The 9,610-nt window shown below is 44.7% G+C and overlaps 1 protein-coding gene across 1 annotated transcript in view; it reads right to left on the reverse strand.

Annotated features, from left to right (window-relative positions):
• The window catches only part of FBXO10 (F-box protein 10), a 649,798-nt gene extending 645,246 nt beyond the window's left edge, over nucleotides 1-4,552 (reverse strand). The window contains exon 1 of the mRNA XM_078676241.1: nucleotides 4,279-4,552. The gene's annotated coding sequence lies outside the window, so the exon portion shown is untranslated. The remainder of the gene's footprint in view (nucleotides 1-4,278) is intronic.
• Between the last annotated feature and the right edge of the window lie 5,058 nt (nucleotides 4,553-9,610).

The raw sequence follows: 9,610 nt of genomic DNA on the forward strand, positions 1-9,610 counted from the left end.
TACAAGATCACAAAGGCTCCTCCATCTGCTGAAAGTTATACTTATGCAACCTAACAATACCTAATCCCCACAAACGTCTGTATTAATCCCACCAACCAGGTGTTTGAGTTCACCCCCCGATTAATGATTGCGACCAACCGCTCATACTTTAGTGCACCATAAAAAACCTAAATGACTGCATAGAATGGTTTGCTTTGAGTGCACAAGACTAATCCCAGTATATAACAAACAGTAACCAATAACACTGAACTAACCATCAATATTAATGCATGGCAGGTGATAATAGCCATCCCAGTAAATAACAAACAGTAACCAATAACACTGACCTAACCATCAATATTAATGCATGGCAGGTGATAATAGCCATCCCAGTAAATAACAAACAGTAACCAATAACACTGACCTAACCATCAATATTCGGTCCAGGAGCAGCGTGTTGTCGGCGTAAAGCACTTTGATGACTTGTATGGGGTAGTAAGCGATATATAAATGCAATAACAATACAATAATCACACGATACAAACGTTTACAAACTTAAATATACTCAGCCTCTCATTCACTTTTTACTTCCATTTAATGGTGGGATGGGACTTGGGCGGTAGTTAGCACAATTGGGTGGGAGACTAAGTGAAGGTCGTAACTAAACAATTGAATTTTGTATCCTTTTAGGTTTTATGACTTAGTCACTGTATTAGTCAACCTGAATTCCTTTTTAATTAGGGTTTTTGTGATGCTTTATGATGATGGGTGGGTAGGTTTGTGATGGTGTATGTGTGAGTGTCTGATGGCAGATGTATTGGCCTGTAGTTTGGGGTCAATAGATGCAGGAGGGTGAGTTTGTGGGCATATTATGACGAATGTGTGGGTGTCAGAAGGGTAGGAGTGTTGGCATTTAATGTTGGGTGTGGTAGGGTATGGCTGTGTGGGCATGTGATGGTGTGTGTGTGCGGTCATCCAGTGGTGGGTGGCATGTTTGACAGGCAGAAAAGATCTGAATATGAGAATATTTGAAAAATAGAGCACTGGCTTTCTATTGTGTTGTTTCATTTATTAACAGTATTATATAGTGCTCCAGCACAATCAGCGGAATAGGGGTATTTTACATTGCAACAACCGATAGAGCAAATTAACAATAAAAATAAGGGGTAGAAGAGGAGGAGTGCAGGAAAACAAGATATTAGGGAACAGTCTACGCCATATAAAAGACAAATTATGTGATCTTTTAGGTGCCATCTGAACTGAATTGAGCGAAGAAATGATCCTTATATAAGCAGGCACTATTTTCCAAAAAGACGGTGCTGCTCTAGAAAAAAAATGATTGCTGGGCTTGGGCCATTCTGACTGTAGACATGCTGAAATAGCATGCTCCTCTTTCTACCTCCACTTTAAGATCTTAAGTAGGTTGGCCAAATAAAATGGCAGGTTCACGTGCAGGGCGGTGTTTCTTATTCAACCCAGTTTGAAATGTACTCAGTTGGTAGCCAGATACGATAGGGGTAATACGATTGGTTAGAAGATTCAGGGAGGATTGATGCACTCCCCATCAAGAATGGTGATTCAAAAGCCAAGCTACTACTAGTGGGAAGACAACAGTAAAGTTTTTTAAAAATTGAGTGCATAGATAAGGTAGTTTTATTTCTTTGGGGGAATCATTGAAAGGCGGGTGGTGTCAAGAATGCAGCACAGTGATTTTATTTAGGGAATAGGCAAGGAGACAAATCTGAGTTTCAGTTTGCGGTCGAGCGTCAGAACAAATGTATCCTTCAGATTCAGGGGTAGTAGGGAAACTCTTTTTAGAGACTTGGATTCAGAAACCTGTTGGCCATCCCACATCGAAGTTTGAAGGGGACGGGTGTAGAATGATTATTTAATTCAGGACTTACGTTTTTAGACAGGATTTCGCAGATTTTTAAAAACGAATCTTAGTTTTATGTGCGATGGTAACCATAATGTAGCTTTAATAAATTGTGTTCAGTGAATACATATACATATACATGTGTTATAGAGTCAGCAATAGCTACTCTGTAGTTATAGTTCAGCCACGCTTTACAAAGCTAACTTTGGTGCCATGGTGGGTGAAAAATGGTGGACTTGGATGCGGCCACAGCTACCACCAGTGGCTGAGATTACGTCAAGCATTCTATTCTTCACTTTGTTTTTTGATGCCCCAAGTGTGATGGATACGCCCACACCTGGGTCCTGTGCTCAGTGATACTGGAATCAAGCTACACATGGCCGATGAGCCTATAATAAGGTCAAAACTGTTCCTGGTTTGCCTGTATTCTGGTTCATGGAGGACGCTGCTTGGCAGTGCAGGCTGGACTATTCCCATGGGAGCAGGGTCACGGCTGATTTGCATATAGCTGGGTCTAAACTGAGGTGGCATGGTGGGTGAAAAATGATGGATTGGAATGTGAGCCGAGCACTCACCAGTGGCTGAGATTAATTCAGCATTCCATCCATCACTTTCTTTTTTTACACTAGTTTTTGATATGCTCAAAGGGTCAGTGAAGAAAATGCTCATCCTTGGGTGACTGAGTGGACTTTTAACACTAAGACTAATAAAAATCTGAACATAATTAATAGGATACCAACCAACATTGACACTGGGACAAGTCAAAAACAAGGAGCACCCACAGGGAGGGCCACTTGGCCATACAAGCTGCAGGGGCTGCAGATGGAAAACAGCAAAATTTCTTTGCAACAGAAGACGATATGCAGTGAGTTCCACTGCAAATAACTACTGGAACGCCAGTTTTTCACAGCTCTTAAACTGATGCAGAAATATTAGTATGCTGTGCTCAACACCCGAGGATTTCAATACTCTTTACTTGTATTCCCCCTGCACAGCAGTAGATCATCCCTTAAAAAACACAGCTTTCCATTGTTATCTACAGACAATAAAAGCATCAAAACAACCAACACCCACTCTGCCCGTGCTTTTCCCTACTATGTTTTCTATGTGGACGCATGGAAGAGTGGAACTTTTTTACGTTCGTTTTAAATAATAAACTAAGTTCTCACTGTTGAAAATGTACAACGTTAAAAAGTCTGTACAATTATCTAAAATCAGAGTTTGGGGGACTGTTAGGATTCTCCTTCGTTTCCTGTGCTGCACTGTTTACTTAATGTAGAAACAACATCAATGCACTTTGAGTATGCTTCCCTTGTGCTAAGAATTCCCACGAGGTCAGGAAGTGCCTACAATTTGCCTTCAACATCATCCATATTTAAACGACATCTAGAAGATTATAGTTGCTTATGCGTTGCAGGAAGACAGACAGACAAACACCCTGCCCCTGATGTCCTCCTCGGCATACAGTACTGCTAACAAAACTAAAACGTCGGCATGGCAACCAGCCTCTGGCATCCCCAGAGAGGGACAGCGGTACACAGTGGGGTGGATATTCGGCTTGTGAGTGGAATCACTTGCAAACTACGAGACGTGGCACTTTTGAAGACACGTGCACTTTAAAGACAGTTAATTCGTGTATGTGCACATTAATGTACTATGACAGAATCTTTAGTGTAAACAGTTTCAACGTGTCATTTTCTCACAAACTTACGTGCCTCACAGAAAGAAACATGTTGAAAGTTTCTGTTTGATAAAACCAAGAGAGATGGGGCCATGGCACAGCTGGAGTCACAGCAGGTGATCATGCCTACACCAAAGAATTATTAGATTGTCCTCACACCAAACCAGCTTGCACACCACTAAACCTATATTAACAATTTAATATCCCCCTTGGATTCATGTCCACTGACTGTACTCCTTCCAACAAACCCGGAAGCACTGTTTAAGAATCCCATTTCGAAAGCATGTTTCCTCGGATACAGTTAGTGGCAAAACAAATTACACAGTTTTACAGCATTCTACCTTTCAGTGTAGCTGAGCCCTCGTTCACGCTGTCATAATTTGCAGCAAGGGCAAGTGAGACATTTACCCACATGCCCTACACTATCCCCTTAACTAACACATGCTGTACGAGTTTGTGTCAGCCTTGTAATTATTTAAAAAAAAAACACTCATAAATGCACGAACGATGGCACTGAGAGAATTAATGCATTAAATCTACTGCTGGCAAAGTACCGCCGTGCTAGGAAATAAAAAACAGCCCTAACGAGCAAAATCATTCTCAGCCGCATATGCCTCCATAACAATAAAAACATGCATGTATTGCCCTAAACTGTCTAGCATGAAAGATCACGCGTCCCCATGAAGTTTCGTGGTGGTACAGCAAACAGTGCGAGATAAAAGAGCGTAAGCTCCAGGCTCACCTCAGCGCATCTCGGAGCGCCAGCTCAGCGCGGATGCTGCGGCTGGAGCCAGCGGTGCTGTGCGGTGCTGTGCTGTGCGCGGATGCTGCAGCCGCTGTTACCATAGCGCGCAGGGGAGGCAGGCATCGGAGGCGGCTTCAGAGCCCAGCAGGGCTCGCGGACCATAGAGACCGCCTGGGCCAGGGCCATTTACTCACATTGTTTCTCTGCTGCAAACCAGCTCTATGGTTTCCGTCTGATCACATGGCCTCCAAGGCAGGGAATGGTGGGAAATTGTTGGAAAATGGATCGGATTACTGCTGGGTGGATTTTAGAGCGGTGAGCTGTGTAATTAGGCGTGTTAGGATCGGCGCTGTAAGAGAAGCAGTACTTTAACCCATCTTCCTTAGGTTGTCACTGGCTTTGAATATGTGGAGACTGTTATACTCTTTAATTCCCGGTTTGTGTGTCCAGGATGCACAGTTGCTAACAGGAACCGGGGAAACGTTTCTCAGAATAACGCATTTGTTGCGGAGAAGTTTTGGAATTACCATACTGGAAGCATCATTGCTTAGCTGCATGCCACGCCTCACTTTTTTAGGCAGCTATGGCCTTGTAACCAATAGCATGTTATAATTCTGGAACGTGTGGATTTGTGTATGTGCAGCAGTCTTGATGGACAAAAAAGTCAACACTGACTGAAGGTACTTATCAGACGTGTATAGCTGCCAAGGTTTAAGATTGCTTATGTGTGAGATTTTCATAATTTCAGTGTAATTATGAGTGACACTTTCTTCTTGCGAGCAAAAATCAAGCAACGAAGACGAGAAACATAAACATCAGAAATTGCACCCATTTCAGCCACTAGAAACTAAGGGATCTTACAACTGCTGCAAAGCACCCGAAACATAGCTGCCAAGTTTGGAGACTGCTTAGGTGTGACATTTTGGTGGTTTTAGTGGGCATATGACCAGGGCCACTGGAGCCCCGCAGTGCTTTTCGCATAATTGTAGATTTGCCACAGAAGACATCATCTGCTGTATAAACTGCAGATTTCAACAACAAAAAAATTAGTTTCTACCTCAAACGGTTCAAAAGTTAGTAAAAGCACAGTGACACCTGTTGCCGTGCAGTGCAACGCATTTTGCAGAGTTTGACTGGTCAACTTTATGTAGCTTTTGCTATAGTTGGGTGTTAAAGTGGTACTAATGCGGCACAACTAATGTCCAGACACTGCTAACAAGCTTAAAAATGTCAAAATAATGAAGTAGTACCATCTCCAAAAGTGCAGCATAATGCCACATAATTTCATTACAAGACCGGAGGCTACCATTATGCATACAACTTTTAATGCAGTCCAAGCATAGCCGCATACATCACAAAGCAATAGTTCCAACTTAGAACATTATGAACCAACAATAGTAACAAGCACTAGGCAATCAGCCTCTTTTAAATGCGGCTCCAAGCAGATAAGTCTACTTCTTATTTCTTCCTATGACTGCTTCTCTTTCTATTGTATTATTGGCAAGATTACATATGTTATAACTATCTTTTCTCCCTACAGCGCTCTTAACGCCTTTTTTCTTTTATCTATACTTCTTTGGCTAAAACCCGCCTAACCTTTCCCCATGCTCGGATTTCTGACCTCCAATTTACGGAGGTCCGCTTCCGCCCTCATTCCACAGCTTATTGTTTTTTTAAATACCGTCCTTGAGCCTTTCCGAACACTCGCGCATGTTTCAATAATCGGTGAGAGGTTCGCCGCCTTAGGCACCTCTCCCCCGTATGCTCCGTTCCGTATGCTTTGTTCTGCCATGCTCGCTTAGCCCCCGACGACGCTCCTCTGTGTCCGCGTCATTTCCGAAAATCACGGGCAATACGCGTTAGAGGAGTGCACCTTGGCAACAACTGCGTCGCGTATGCGCGTTGCCAAGGGGCGTTCCTCTCCGTCTCTCTTCAACAAATTCAGATGATTTAAGACACGCGCAACGGTTTACATTTGTGCTCGAGCATCTAGTCAGCTGGTAATCTCTGCACCTCGCTTTTTTGGATCGCTTTCTTAGGATTAATCCCCTAATTCTTCCCTCATTATTTCTTTGGGCCCAACCACCCTACTCTTATTGGATATATATATATAAAAAATATATAAGAAATATATAAAAAAATATAAACATATACAAAAAAAAAAGAAGGGAAAGGAAATATTGTTTATCTGTTATAAAAAAAATAATATATATTTGTCTTTGTCTTTGTCTTCGGAGGAGGTGTGGAGTTTGATTTACAGCGCGATTTCCAGTGTCGCGCACACGAGGCCCCCGTTCTTCTAAGCAGGCTCTGGCTCACTGGTTTTCTACGTCAGTGGAAGCTTGGAGAAAATCCGGGTTACCGGAACGACCAGAGCCCACCTGTCAGCCCGGGACGAGATGAGGCGGTGATGAGACAACTTTGCTTCACGTCGGGCTAGGGATGATTGTCTCCCATGCCCCCGCTTATTTAAACTCCGGATACTGTCAGGTTGGAACGGTTGGGGAGCTGAGGGGACACCATGTTCCACAGAAAAGAGACACGGGGAGCTGACACCAACGTAGCACCAACCCGTCTTGTGCAACATCGCCCAGAAGTGCTATACAACAACCGTGCATGCTGGGACTGGTAGTCACAGAACATGTAGTGACTACTAGAGATGCCAAAGAACAGCATTGAACATTTAGGGGGCGGAGCGGCGCACAATCTACCAATCAGCTAAGGGCAAGATACTTTATCTTTGAAACCCGCCCTACACCTGATTTCACATACCACTGGCGCTGAGGAAGGCTGAAGTATATGCCAAAATGCATTCGCCGAGAGTGGGAAGTGGTTCAGCTCTCTTACCTCTGTAATAAGAATAAAGGTGTTTCCTCGTATTCCCCTGCTGTGGCCTAGCACTTTGCCTTCGGAGGAGGTGTGGAGTTTGATTTACAGCGCGATTTCCAGTGTCGCGCACACGAGGCCCCCGTTCTTCTAAGCAGGCTCTGGCTCACTGGTTTTCTACGTCAGTGGAAGCTTGGAGAAAATCCGGGTTACCGGAATGACCAGAGCCCACCTGTCAGCCCGGGACGAGATGAGGCGGTGATGAGGCAACTTTGCTTCACGTCGGGCTAGGGATGATTGTCTCCCATGCCCCCACTTATTTAAACTCCGGATACTGTCAGGTTGGAACGGTTGGGGAGCTGAGGGGACACCATGTTCCACAGAAAAGAGACACGGGGAGCTGACACCAACGTAGCACCAACCCGTCTTGTGCAACATCGCCCAGAAGTGCTATACAACAACCGTGCATGCTGGGACTGGTAGTCACAGAACATGTAGTGACTACTAGAGATGCCAAAGAACAGCATTGAACATTTAGGGGGCGGAGCGGCGCACAATCTACCAATCAGCTAAGGGCAGGATACTTTATCTTTGAAACCCGCCCTACACCTGATTTCACATACCACTGGCGCTGAGGAAGGCTGAAGTATATGCCGAAATGCATTCGCCGAGAGTGGGAAGTGGTTCAGCTCTCTTACCTCTGTAATAGGAATAAAGGTGTTTCCTCGTATTCCCCTGCTGTGGCCTCGCACTTTGTCTTCGGAGGAGGTGTGGAGTTTGATATATATTTATATATTACCCCTGGATGCCTCTGTTTCAAAGACGCCACTCCATGTGCCTCAGCCGCGGAGGATGCACCGCCTGTCTGAAGTATGGTGACAGGTCCGTGCGAGGGTGACTGTACCTACGTGAAAACGGCGCAGGAAGACTTTGAACTGGGGGAGCCACACATCATGGCTGGGGCCCACTGGAGGGCTTGTTAAACATTTAATGAAAGGGCAAGGTTAAAACATTGGCAAAAGAACACGAACCCTACCTGTGGGGAAGAATTGCACTACAGCGACCAGCATGCACTCATTGGAGAGAGCATGTAAATTGGCAAATGAAGCTGTTAGTGATATCGTCATTTGCCTAATTGCAACTCCATGAGGAAGGAGCCGGAGGCTCTGAAACGCGTCGGGGAATGGAGGAAAAAAAACGGCCGTGATATGCAGCTCCTTGAAAATAAAGAGTTTTGTAAACTTATCTTCCTGGTTGGAGTGGCGTCTTTGAAACAGAGGCATCCAGGGGTAATATGTGCGCGGCGGCCTCAGCCGCGGAGGATGCACCGCCTGTCTGAAGTATGGTGACAGGTCCGTGCGAGGGTGACTGTACCTACGTGAAAACGGCGCAGGAAGACTTTGAACTGGGGGAGCCACACATCATGGCTGGGGCCCACTGGAGGGCTTGTTAAACATTTAATGAAAGGGCAAGGTTAAAACATTGGCAAAAGAACACGAAACCTACCTGTGGGGAAGAATTGCACTACAGCGACCAGCATGCACTCATTGGAGAGAGCATGTAAATTGGCAAATGAAGCTGTTAGTTATATCGTCATTTGCCTAATTGCAGCCCCATGAGGAAGGAGCCGGAGGCTCTGAAACGCGTCGGGGAATGGAGGAAAAAAAATGGCCGTGATATGCAGCTCCTTGAAAATAAAGAGTTTTGTAAACTTATCTTCCTGGTTGGAGTGGCGTCTTTGAAACAGAGGCATCCAGGGGTAATATGTGCGCGGCGGCCTCAGCCGCGGAGGATGCACCGCCTGTCTGAAGTATGGTGACAGGTCCGTGCGAGGGTGACTGTACCTACGTGAAAACGGCGCAGGAAGACGTTGAACTGGGGGAGCCACACATCATGGCTGGGGCCCACTGGAGGGCTTGTTAAACATTTAATGAAAGGGCAAGGTTAAAACATTGGCAAAAGAACACGAACCCTACCTGTGGGGAAGAATTGCACTACAGCGACCAGCATGCACTCATTGGAGAGAGCATGTAAATTGGCAAATGAAGCTGTTAGTGATATCGTCATTTGCCTAATTGCAGCCCCATGAGGAAGGAGCCGGAGGCTCTGAAACGCGTCGGGGAATGGAGGAAAAAAAACGGCCGTGATATGCAGCTCCTTGAAAATAAAGAGTTTTGTAAACTTATCTTCCTGGTTGGAGTGGCGTCTTTGAAACAGAGGCATCCAGGGGTAATATATATATATATATATATTTATATATACTCTTCATTATTTATTATATCAAGGGATCAGACTCTCTTACTTACCTTGTCTGACTCAGATTCTGATCAAGCTAACGCAGCCAAATCTGATTTCCCTAATGAAGCCATCAAAAATCTTATCCATAAAGAAATGAGATCTTGTATGTTCTATACACTCTCCCAAGTTATGTCTTCAAAAAGGTCTTTCCTTCATGAAGAGGAGGATTTTTCTGATTTAGAAGTAACGGACGAGAATGAACTCA

Source organism: Lissotriton helveticus, chromosome 2_1 (genome assembly GCF_964261635.1).
Source record: "Lissotriton helveticus chromosome 2_1, aLisHel1.1, whole genome shotgun sequence".
Lineage (NCBI taxonomy): Eukaryota > Metazoa > Chordata > Amphibia > Caudata > Salamandridae > Lissotriton > Lissotriton helveticus.